General features: G+C 34.4%; 1 long non-coding RNA gene across 1 annotated transcript in view; it reads right to left on the bottom strand.

Moving 5' to 3' along the window:
• LOC310899268 overlaps positions 1-12,006 on the bottom strand; it is a 64,615-nt gene that overhangs the window by 37,429 nt on the left and 15,180 nt on the right. Inside the window, exons 2-4 of the long non-coding RNA XR_014584136.1 lie at positions 7,194-7,386; positions 4,840-6,195; positions 2,890-3,393 (exon numbers count right to left, since the gene is read on the bottom strand). This is a non-coding gene — a long non-coding RNA (uncharacterized lncRNA). The remainder of the gene's footprint in view (positions 1-2,889; positions 3,394-4,839; positions 6,196-7,193; positions 7,387-12,006) is intronic.

Here is a 12,006-nt window from a genome sequence, read left to right as displayed (position 1 = left end):
TTAATAAGAATGTTGGCTAGCAGGTATGTGTTCCAAGGGGCCAACGAATATAGATGAATTACATTATGGAATATGGAGCACGGAAACCCCAAGCTATCAATTAAATTCTCATAATTTCAATGGAAAGAATTGTAGGTTATCAGCAAGATTCATTATTCTGAAATGCTAATGTTGAAACCTTTGGTAGATTATTAGGTGTTGTCTGTGTTACAGGCAGATTTACTGGGACAAAGAGTATGTTTGTGGAACTGGGAGAGGTTTTTCCTTCACAGTATCACTGGCTTTTGAAAGGTCTGCATAGCTGCTTATACCTGTGTGTACTATGTTATGCCTGTGTAGCTGCCATTCTAGCCTCCTCCTTATAAACAAGCATTCTATTGTCATAAATTTATCTTTGGTTGGTTGGTTGGTCACCTTTTATTTTTGGTTGGTTAGGTTGCAACAGGGTACTGAGGAGCAAAACAACTGTAGATGCCCTGAGGTATGGCAGCAGTATTGCAAGGGTACTGCAATGTCCCCATCACACCATCCCTACAGGTGGGAACCTGTGACTGAAAGGAGTAGCTCAATGGGAAGCTGCAACATCCCTCAACTCTTCACATAATCCAGGAAAGAAAAGAGGCTGTGCTAAAGTACCTTTGTGTTACACCCACTTACATTTCTGGCAAGAAATCTCAGAAGGATGTTAGCATCACTAGCTTGTTTTAATGCACAGCGTCTGCAAATTTCACTCCCTGGGGTCATTGTCTTAAAGAATGCAGTTTCCCCACCCCCCACCATCTACTGCTCTTTTCAGATCTAGAAAAGTGCAATAACCACTGTCGTTGCAATTCTTAACTTAATTGGCAGTCTTTCAAGTGCAATTATATCTAAAAGGTTGGCCTTTAATCTTGCTACACTGCTACTTAAAATGCCTGATTTTTTTTTAATACACTGACCATATTCACTCATTTTAAATATCACTCTTACAGCTCTATACAACAAAAATCACTGGGTTTGGGAAGTTCATTCAATAAATGGTTTTAACATTTAGAGTAGTACAAAGTGGATATTTTCCCTGTAAAACCTAAAATTGTTTGGTTCTTTCACCTAATTAGCATGAAGTCAAGGAAAATAAAGAATGGAAAATATATCTTGTCCTTTATCCGGCCCATTTTTGAAAATGCTTATTTTATTTATTTTCAACTAACTTTAATTTACGCTACTAAGCAGTGAGAGATTGCTTATTTCAGATAACACTTTTGCTGAAGAAGTCTCCTGTTTTTTTCCACTTGAGAGTGAGCCAGATAATTTATGGCTGCTATTCACGGTTTTGCAGCTGCTGGTACTTTCTATACCTGGGCCAGATTAAGCACAAATACAGTTTCTCTATGTTTCTTGAGTCATGTTTGCATCAGACATCATTTTCCTTAAAAGGAAAAAGAGGGACATTTGCAGCCCTGAGTGCGAAGACTTTTCTTCCACCCCAGAGAATGTATTTCATCTAAAGGGATAATTTCAACAGGAACACAACAGTTTTAATGAGACCAAATTATTTAGTTGCCATATTAAAAAAATATATAAAACTATAAATTGAAAAGAATTGACATTTTTACTGACCCAAAATATCCTTTAAACATTCTTGCATTAGGAGAAATAGTCCTATTTGTTTTCATTCGGAATCAAAATCAATGAAAATATTTATAAATTTTTTGCAAAGTTATAATATCATTTTCTTTAACAGCTCAAAATAACTGGTATGAGTAATGCTCAGCTGTGTCTACAGAAAGTCAAAACTCAATGATTTGGCAAACTGAAAACTGACACATTTATCTCATATGTTAACCCCTCAGCATACTGGAATTCCTTAACCTATTACAGCATATTACAATCCTCCATAACACTCCAACAAACAACTTCATAAGAAGGAAAAGAATAAAAACAATATAAGCAACCTCCTTTTACATCATGCTGATACCTCTCTGCCTTTGCAGGGTAGAGACAAACACGTACACTAACAACTGAGAAGAAAACTTAAAGTTCTTCAGAGATAGACAGGTGTATGTCTGTGCAGGTGGTGTGGTAAATATAATTTACCATTTCCTAATCTTCAGAAATTGAAAGAGAATTTACCTATTATCCACAAAGTTGTTGGTGATTTGTTTTGCCACCTTCTGTTCATGTTCTCTTTTCAAAGAGACTTTATGCTAGCATTTTCCCACACTATGCCCAGTCCGAGGTTGTCACGAAAGATGTCACTAAATCTTTGGAAATGATCATTTTAATGGACAGTACACATGAAACCAGGGATCAACAACAGAGTTTTGATACTGTGCAGGTTATTCTGAGTGATCTAGCAAGTTCTAAGAAATTCAGATTTAAAATCAAGTGAAGTAAATCATGCTGAACAAAAATAAATAAAAAGTCATCATTTGAAATAGAAGGATAATATGAGAATGAAAATAAAGGGCTCAGAAGGCTCTGAACTTGATAAAGGTGATTTATCAAGTGGTGACCACTTCTGAGAACAATAGCATCCTTCTGACATTAATTTTCCCTTCCAAATACCATGTACAGTGATGAGCAGGAGACTTGCAAACACTGGTTCTACCTCATGTACTACTCTCCTGTTTCTTGTTTTTAAATCAACTTGCTTAGATACATAACATTACTTGTTACAATGCAGTACTACAATTAAAAAACAAAAATCACTTTTTGCCTTATGCAGTTCTGTTCACACACTATCTTCATTCTGAAAGATTTAAATTTTCTTCTAATCTTATTTGTTTCTCTTTCTGCGTTGCTTAAATGAATTTATCCCAAGGAGGACTCCCATTTGTTTCAAATTACTGTTTCAAAGATTTTGACAGGAAAGGGGGAAAACTTAAGAAAAAGAATCATGAAGCTTACCTCAGCATCTACCCAAAAGCTGGCAATACATGATTTTCTGTGATCATGTATGTTTGTTCTCAGGAATTGCAAGTCTCTCTTGAAAAGCCATAGGTTTTCTTGAAGGCAGTGATCGCACTGGATTCTACAAGTTAACCGTATGTAGCCTTATATCAGATAAATAGAACTATTTCCTCATGATTCCAGATGTAATGCCTTCAAATTTCATTATAATATCTTTGCAATCAAAGAATGAAACAGCACAGAGGATAGGCTGAGTTATTTATACATTTCAAAAGCTAAGGTTGATACAGAAATTGTTCTTATTTTCCCAGAAAGTATCAAAAAGGAGTTGTTTTAGAAAGTTAACTAGTATAATACATAGTTACTTTTTCTTATTTCACTTCTCTTTAATTGTCTGAAATTCTTTAATGTTCTTGCTGACATGTCAGCAGATGTTGCCTCCTAGATGATGTGATGCAAGTAGTATGACATATTGCCTTCAAGGCTTCCAGTGCTCTTCGACTGCATAAACACAGAAACAACAGCTCAAATTTGTCAATGGTGAACTGATTCAGAGAAAACACAGTGTTATATTTTATTTATCTGTAGTACAAGGAGCAAGATGTAAAATGTAATATCTTTATCTTCCTTTAAAAACAAACAAACTGAACATATCAATTGAACACATCAATTACAATAACAAAAATCAATAAATTGTTATGAGGTGAAAAAATACAGTCTATCAATACAGGTAGTTAGATTGTGCTGAAGAGAATCATTCTGAGAACTAGTGTAACTGGGCAAAGGTGACAGACTGGGGTGTTTTGTTTCAGGTTTCCCAGTATTTTAAATTTTTAATAAATGCTCAGGTTTTGGAATTACATAAGGGGCTCTGCTTTTATTTTTTTATTATTTGTTGTAAAATAATCTCTGGAGCTCTTAGGACCTTGAAAACAAGCTTGAAAATATGACCATGAGGGATAACAAATAAAAATTGATTTAAAAGCAGAGGGTAAATAAAAAGGTTTATTTACTCAACCTTTCTGCTTTTTTGAGTACATGGATATTCAGATAATTTCTTATCTAATCCCAGAGTTTCCTAGTCCAGTATTTAGCATCCCTCTTTTCCTCTCTTCAGGAGCTAACTTCAGCAAATCCAGGCAAAACTCAGAGGATGAGGCTCTACATAGTTCTTCTCTAATCTTTCTCTTTTTTATGGAACTTCTGTATGCCACAGTATCTTGTGAGCTGCTCTAGAATGCTGAAGGCACATGAAAGTTGATGATATTGAAGCTAGCAGCAAAATATCATAATTTACTTCAGCAGTGTCAGAACTTGTTTTGTAACTATTGAGCAAGCAAAAGGCGATTTCATAAAGAGTAAAAGATATTGAGATCGCTTTACATTTTTTTTTCCTGGACAGTGTTGATAATGTTGATGGTAAAATGGCCTTAAAATGAGCTTTTTGTTTAGTATCATTTAGTGAATACATTACTTAGATAGGAAAGCAATTCTTTATAGAATAGCCCGCTGACTCCTAATTAATAAAATGTGGTGAGCTTGGAAAACGTTTGAACTCTTTTAATCTAATTATGTATTTGAGAACAGAAGAAGGTATCATGGAGTGTTTTTTTTGTCAAAATAATCTGAAAAACATTCAGACTTCAGAGAATATTTTACGTATGTGGTAACTGCTGTCATTAGTTCTGTTACTATTCAATTGTGTTTTATCAATACTCTTACATAATATTTAGCTAAAATGCCAGACCAAAGGTTACCCATAAAGAAATACAAGATTTGCATAATAATTATACATCAATTCAAAAGAAGAAAGGGAATAATGAATCTTTTAAAAAAAAACTAAACATTTCATTGCAGTTATAGATCCAAGTCTAATGTATTTTATTCCAGTGTTGCCCAGAAATTATTTTCAAAGTCACAGCTCAGTATACTCTAAAAACAACTCACCTAACCATAATCATTCTTTTTGTGTCCTGGGAGATTCTTTAATTAATTAATAATGATAATGATCCATGCTTCCACGTTACTTTCCCTCTGATTAATGAAGTGTTTCACATGTATTCTTAAATTAAATCTCCTAATACCCTGAGAGATGAGTAAACACTATTATTTCAGCTACAACATACAAAAGAGAAGTTAGGTATGGAAAGGTTAAATTACTTCCCTAGCACAGGGTGAACAAGGATAAATATTAAGAAACGGGGAGTAATTCGCACCACTAGCATCATGAAATGGGTTTAAAACCATGTGGTTTATATTTCTTAGTGCTATTTTTTATTTGCTTTTGCTCCCCTGGATTTTGGCCTTCAGTTGTTTCCTAATAGTTCTTTTCAAAGATTCCTCTCTACAACAATGGAGTGTAGAGACTTTTTTTCTTAAAAGAGAGAGAGAAAGAGATAGATAAAATTCTCACATAAAAACTCATCCCCAGAGGCTTAGATTTCAAGCAGAGCAACAAATAATTTGAGTTTGGAACAAAAAACAGGAAACAAACAAACAAAAATCCAGTGCAACAGAACTGAAAATAAATCATTCCTTTCTTTTTTTTTTCTTTTCTTTTTTTTTTTTTCTTGGTTGGGACCTAAAGGTGAGCTTTTACATTCATACACAGGTGCCTACAGAAGTCACTTGACTTTTGCAAGCTAATTATGCACACTGTGGTCTTTCTTGAGTTATCTGGAATTTAATGAAGGCTCAGAACCACTGAGCACCCAGGCAATTTTTGGGGTGTGTACTTAAAGGGTTCTGGGCTAAACTTTAGGTTCCAATTTTGGAAAATCTTAACCTGCATCTCCTGACTTTTACTATTTTGACTTACTGGCACATTTTTCTTCTTCACGCTTTTATTTATATTGCATTTGTCACCATAGCAGATTAGGGCAAATTAAATTCCACAATAATTCACCAAAAGCTGTGAGTTCTATTTTAAGATTAAGAGCAGTTGGTTCATTATAATAAAATATTTCCATGTTAACTGCATAGTCTAGGAAATGATGAAATTATTTTTATAACAATATTAACACTTTTGACATACACAGCACAGAAACCATAAATTAAAGAGAAGTTAAATAAAAAATGTTCATTGTAAAGCTGTAGATTCTTTGTGAGACCTTTGTTTAAACAATCCTTCTTAACAGATTTTTTTCAGAATGTTCTGTCTAATTAAATTCACTTACCTCTTTTGCAATGTAAACAAAACACATGTAAATTTAGCAGGTTCATGATAACACTTTTGGTAGAATTGCTCAGCTTGACAAAGTCCTTTGGCCTCAGTGTTCCCTTCAGCCCTTCTATTGTAAATTCCTGTGAAATAAGGAGCAGATAGTTTAAAATTTTTGACCTCCAGCTAAAGTTTGAACAGAAACTACACATGGGCTCAAGCACAATTAAGCACTAACAGAGTTGCCTTCATATAGCAGAAATAAATTGTCCTTTCATTGTAATCCTTCTGTTTTATACTTGAGAGAAAGGCCAAAAAGGGGTAAGAAATGATTGCTTCAATGACCATATAGATCAAATACAAACTTTAGCATGTAAGTAAGCACATATCTAAAGGATTGTGCTCGTTGATTTACTCCTGGGCCTAGCACTGTCATAAATATAAGGTCGATCACTTTTCCAGTGCCTGAACGAGCCATTACTTTTTACTTTATGAACTGTATACTCCATCTCTGTACTGTACAGGACTAAACCTATTTTTTCTGTTTCCTAAATAATTGATACACTGCCATTATCACAACAGAACTCTTCCAGAAAAGTATTTCCACTGCAGTCTCTCCACCACCAATTTGACCCGTGTTTGCAAAATAGTGAGGTAATTTTTAATCCATTGGGACATTTTCCCTTTTAAACCAATATTATTTAAAGGCAATATAGGCCAGGTGAAAGAATGACTGGTGATTTTAAAATACTGTATATTATAATTATATTACTCTATATTATAAATTATTATAATTTATTTTAAAATATATGTTTAACTTGATTTCATTCTGAAAAATATGCTGTACATAATCGTAGTACAAAACAGAGTTCAACTCCTTTAATTAATATTTAAGTGGACTTTACTTAGAGATTTCATGGGTATCTTCTAGTGTTCGTTATTTTTTTTCTGCATTTCAGGATCTTTTGGGAACTGAGTTATATTCCCAAACCATATATCTGTTTCTTGGATATATTTCTTAGGGTGGGGTTGGAGTGTTTTCTGTTTGTTTCTTTGCTTGTTTATTTGTTCTGTAGGGACTGTGGCAGTGAATAGAAAGCTGTGTGAAATAGAAGCTCAATTGAAAACAAAGATTGTCAACCTTAAATAGGGAAACAAAAAACTTGGGTGAGTGATGCATGCAGCACTCTGTTCTCATCTCTTTTCTCCTTCACATACAGTATCTATTGATCACTTTTTTTCCCTTTTTCTTCTCTCTCCATTCCTCTGCTTCCTTCTATGCTGTTTTCACATCTGCATTTGCTGAATTTACTGCCTCCTTCAAGCGTGGTGGCCTACCAAGAGAGAGAGTGAAATACCATTGTACCTCTATTTTACAAATTATTGTAATTTCATTGCATAGGGCTCAAACAGGCCTTCCTGTAATACTGTAATATCACTGTACAGCTTGCAAAATCATCTACTGTACTGGCATGCATATGTAAACACAAAATGTCTTTCTAAGATATGCAGAGATACATTCTGTATAATGACCTCAGACAATAGGATTAAGGAATATGACTTTAACCTCTATGAGTGGAGCCATAAGGGAAATTTTAAAACAGAAATGTTTTAGTGTCTTTAAAAGTGCATAAAATATGTTCTTACTATCCATACTGATAAGAACTCATATAAGGGTTTAGCTTTTAACCATATACACATATATTTGTTCTTCTCTTTTATGTTAAAGGTTCTGCAGTAAAAATCAATCTGTAGAAGGGTAATATACATAACAGCATCAATAACAATAATTTTTGAGTTCTGCTAAAGGCCAAACCACTGTCAAAACAGGATTTCATATTATGCTTTCATCGTCTTTCAGATAAAAAACTATCAATTTAATTTCTGTAGTACATTTATTGTCGTTTGTTATGTCTGTGCTGCAAGTACAACTGATGCTGTTTAAGCATTATCTGTTAAAAGAGTAACCTAGTCAGCTAGAATGAGATATATGTGCATATGCTGATAAACTATTTTTTTGTGATTTAGCTGTAATTTATTTCATCCAACATAAAAGGGAAAGGTAGAATATAGGACAATCTTACTGATGTATCAGTAGCCAGAACTAAATTTGCCAAAAGCTCATATATTTCTAAATGCTTAAAAAAAAAAAAAAAAAAAAGTTTTCATATGTAGCTCTATTTTCTCTAGGAAGTGTAATACATATTATTAACTGTTAATGTTCTTAGCATGGAGTTATGCACATCTGATTCAAGGCAATGTCACTGTCTTGGATGTTGTACAAATGTGCAGGGAACATGTACTTCAATCCCATCTAACTAAAAAAAGTCTAGAAACAGAGGCTGGAAAATTGACAGTTTAGTCTAGCATAACAATTGAGATATAAAAAAAAGTTGGGATATGATGAAACCTTTTCTATTGCATTTTTCTTCTTTGCATAATGTATCAATTTCTTTAGTTAATCCTTGATCAAGAAGGGGGAAAACTGGTAATGGAAACACCAGATGGGCATACAGACACTATGAAAGGGAAGAAAGAACAAAGTTTGGCAGCCAGAACTGGTCTGCTGGTATATTTCAGTCCAGCTGTAGTTTATATGCACAGTGAATTTTTCTGTTCCTACTAGCATTTCTCTTCAGTGTTGCTAGTAAAACTCAAATTGTTTGAGATTCTGGTTTAGTAATGTAGATAAATAAAAAAGCTGCTTGCAATCTACCAGCTTTTACCTTTCCCACAGTCTTTGTAGGTAGGCAAGTAAAGCTACCTTCTAAAGTGTCTAGATAGTAAGGAAACGTTTTTAATGACTACCCACCATCATTATGGAAGAAATTTGAGCTACTTTATGACTTTATAGAAACTACAAAGAGGTTTTTTGAGATGTTTTTTGTGGACAGTGCAATTATTTCTTATTTTCATCTACTGTTGGCATTGAGAGAAATATTTCTATTTCTATGACCTACAGCAGATGCTCCTTAGTCTTCAAACTTAATTAAGCTTCTCTCCACTACCGGAATACATCAAAAGCCATTCTGTGAAGTTCTTCTTATAGTATACCAAGGCAATGGCATGAAAGTATCATTTCAGAAGCATCAAGTATGGTAATATTGGTCAGTTTAAATCGTATTTTTTTTTCAAGTAATTTTCTTTTTCAAATAAAAATCTCTGTATAAGGCCAGAAGTGATTTGTAGTCTGATTGGTCATCCTGAATTACATGAATTGTTTAAACAAGAAAAACAAAAACAAAAACAAAACAACAACAAAACACTCAAGAATCTGAAAATAGGAAAGACAGAAGGCTGAGATGTATATAGATGACATATAGGTGTATATCAATTTTACTTCTTTAAAAAAATTCTAGCAGCCACTTCTTCGTCACAGAAAACAGGATAGGCCAGTATTCTGCATTCTCAAAATACCTATCATACCTCTCTCAAATATGTACAGAAGGTCAACCTTCAGATTTTCAATGCAAACATACTCAATCCTCTACTCCAAAATTAATGCACAAATGAGCCATCTGCAAGCAATATTTTATCTAAACATAGAACCACAGGTGTGAACACCAAGAGGGATTCATAGTATGACAATATCTTCATGAGTTCCCTGGATAATTCCATATACTTGAGTACCAGAATTATTCTGTGTGTAAAATACACAGATGACATCTTCACTATCTGAACCCCAAACCTGAAATTTCTCAGTGCAGCAGAAATTCAGTAATTATGATTCCTCTGTAAAACTGTCTCTGGAAGACTCTTAAAATAATCCGACCTTTCAAAATATCCTGAGACATATCGGAATGGGAACCTGAAAACTTGAATATATAGCAAAATTGTAGACCAACAGATGAAATTCAAGATTAATTATATCAGGAAAAGAGTACTGCATACAGAAACTGCAGAATAAACTGGTAACAATAGACTGTCTTAACATCTGGCATTTATAAAGGAACCTTTAAAGAATGTGAAGGCTTGTTTTGGTTTAATATTCATGCCACCTTTTGTATAGCCTCACGTGCCCCATCACACTTGCCGTCCCGGCACTCTGCCCTCTGTCCATGTGCCCAGTACCCCACTGCAGCTCAAACCAGGTGAGGGCTATCCCTGGCCCTGCCTCTTGAGTGGACTTCAGCCCTTCACTGTGGGTAGCTTGTCTCCTGGATGTATCTGTGAGACATAAATCATATCCTTGTCTCCAGCGCTGCCTTTTGGCCCTATCCGTTTGCACATGGCTGGGCTTCATGGATGCTCCCTGGGCCTGGTCTACCACTGTTGGGGTCTGTGTCATCCACAGCTCCCGGCCCACCTTCCTTACAGAGCAGCCAGCCCTCACTACACCCTGACAGTCTTAGAGGACTGTCAAAATGCTTGAAGGTATATCTTGCCAGAATCCTTTTTCTAGGTATAGACTCGACATATGGAAAAAGGAATTAACACAGTCTATGAAGCCTTTGTATTTAGATTTTCAGTTTCATTGTACTTCAGTTTCTAAAACTAATCTTGGACTATTTCTCTCAATCTTAATTTGAAAAAAAGTAAACCACTAAAAAAAAAAACCTGCTGAATTAGCAGCAGGTTTATTTTCAGCTGTACTTACTTATTTTCAGTGCTAATTCTACAGAAGTCAGTATGTTGGCTTGCATGTATGCACTAATCATATGTATTTGATGGTACACAGTATACATGCACTGAAGATGTGCAGTCTTATATGTACATATTGAACTTTATAAAGTTCTTGTGTAAAATGTTAAGCATGTAAATGAGTGTTTAGAGTGCCTCTTGGTGGACCATGATATCCCTAGAAAATTATATTAGTGTGCCTGCCCATATTCTAGAAAATTCGAATGTCAGCATTTTTCTCTTCTTGTCTAGCAAATTCCTTTCAAACACCTTTTTCATTTCTTTGTCCTGTCCAGAAGGAATTTCTCCCACAGTCATTCTAAGTCTTCTTTTGTTTTACTAAGCTCTAAAACTTCATCACCTTCTCTGCAGTTCTTCAATACTAACCTTTATATCTCTACATCTTTCAATAAGTGATATTAAATTTATTCTGTACAGATAATTGAACTAAACCTGAATCTACAGAGTTAGACCTTTACACAGTTAGACAAGTTGAGAATAGGGAGGTGGAGGAATTGTATTTTTTAGTTTGTTTAGTTTAGTTTTCAATTTAGTTTCTTTTTTTCCATTGTAGTTTTTAGTTTGGGTTTCTCCAAAACAAATTAAAAATTTTGACTTTTACACCAAAGAAACAAAGCTTTTCTGAAGATTATTGAAGATTTTCATATTTCCAAAGTCAAACGTAAGTAAAGCCCCTTTTACAGTAGCTTTCTTATAGTTCAGTTTGTAGGACCTATTGCTAGGCTGGTAGATCAGTTTCCTTAGCCTCTACATGGTCTAAACCAACAATAACAGCTGAATTTTTTAGCTCATTGTCTTCATTTTACATACACAGATTTAGTCCATTGTTCATTTTACTAGACTTTTCTTTATATACAACAGACCTATCCCCATTAATATGTTCAGAAAGATTTCCTGTGCTAACAAAACATAAATTGAGCAAAGTTGTTTCCATCCTTCAGATAATGTCATGAACCCAATTAACCCTACCTGCAAAAAGGAGAAAAAAAATCTATCTGAACATTAAATAGTGTTTTATTTTGTTTCTGATTGGACACACTGCTGCTGCTGATTTTCAACAAGAAGGCATTGTTTAGTTTTAATTGTGTAGATATCCAGCTCCACAGGTACTGTAGGACTGCTTAGAAAAATCACTATTTTCATTTCAGACTTTTATTCTAGTCATTCTCTTTATAGAAAAATGATCCAGATGGCATCTTTCTCTAAAGATGAAGCTGTTTCCTTTCAGTCTCCTTCCCACTCATTTTACTAATCATCAGAGTCATGTAATCTACTGCCAGGTTCTGGAAGAATCATGAAGTGGGACAATTTTT

Source organism: Anser anser, assembly GCF_964211835.1.
Source record: "Anser anser genome assembly, chromosome: 4".
NCBI classification, from domain to species: domain Eukaryota; kingdom Metazoa; phylum Chordata; class Aves; order Anseriformes; family Anatidae; genus Anser; species Anser anser.
This window is presented reverse-complemented; position numbering and strand designations above follow the sequence as displayed.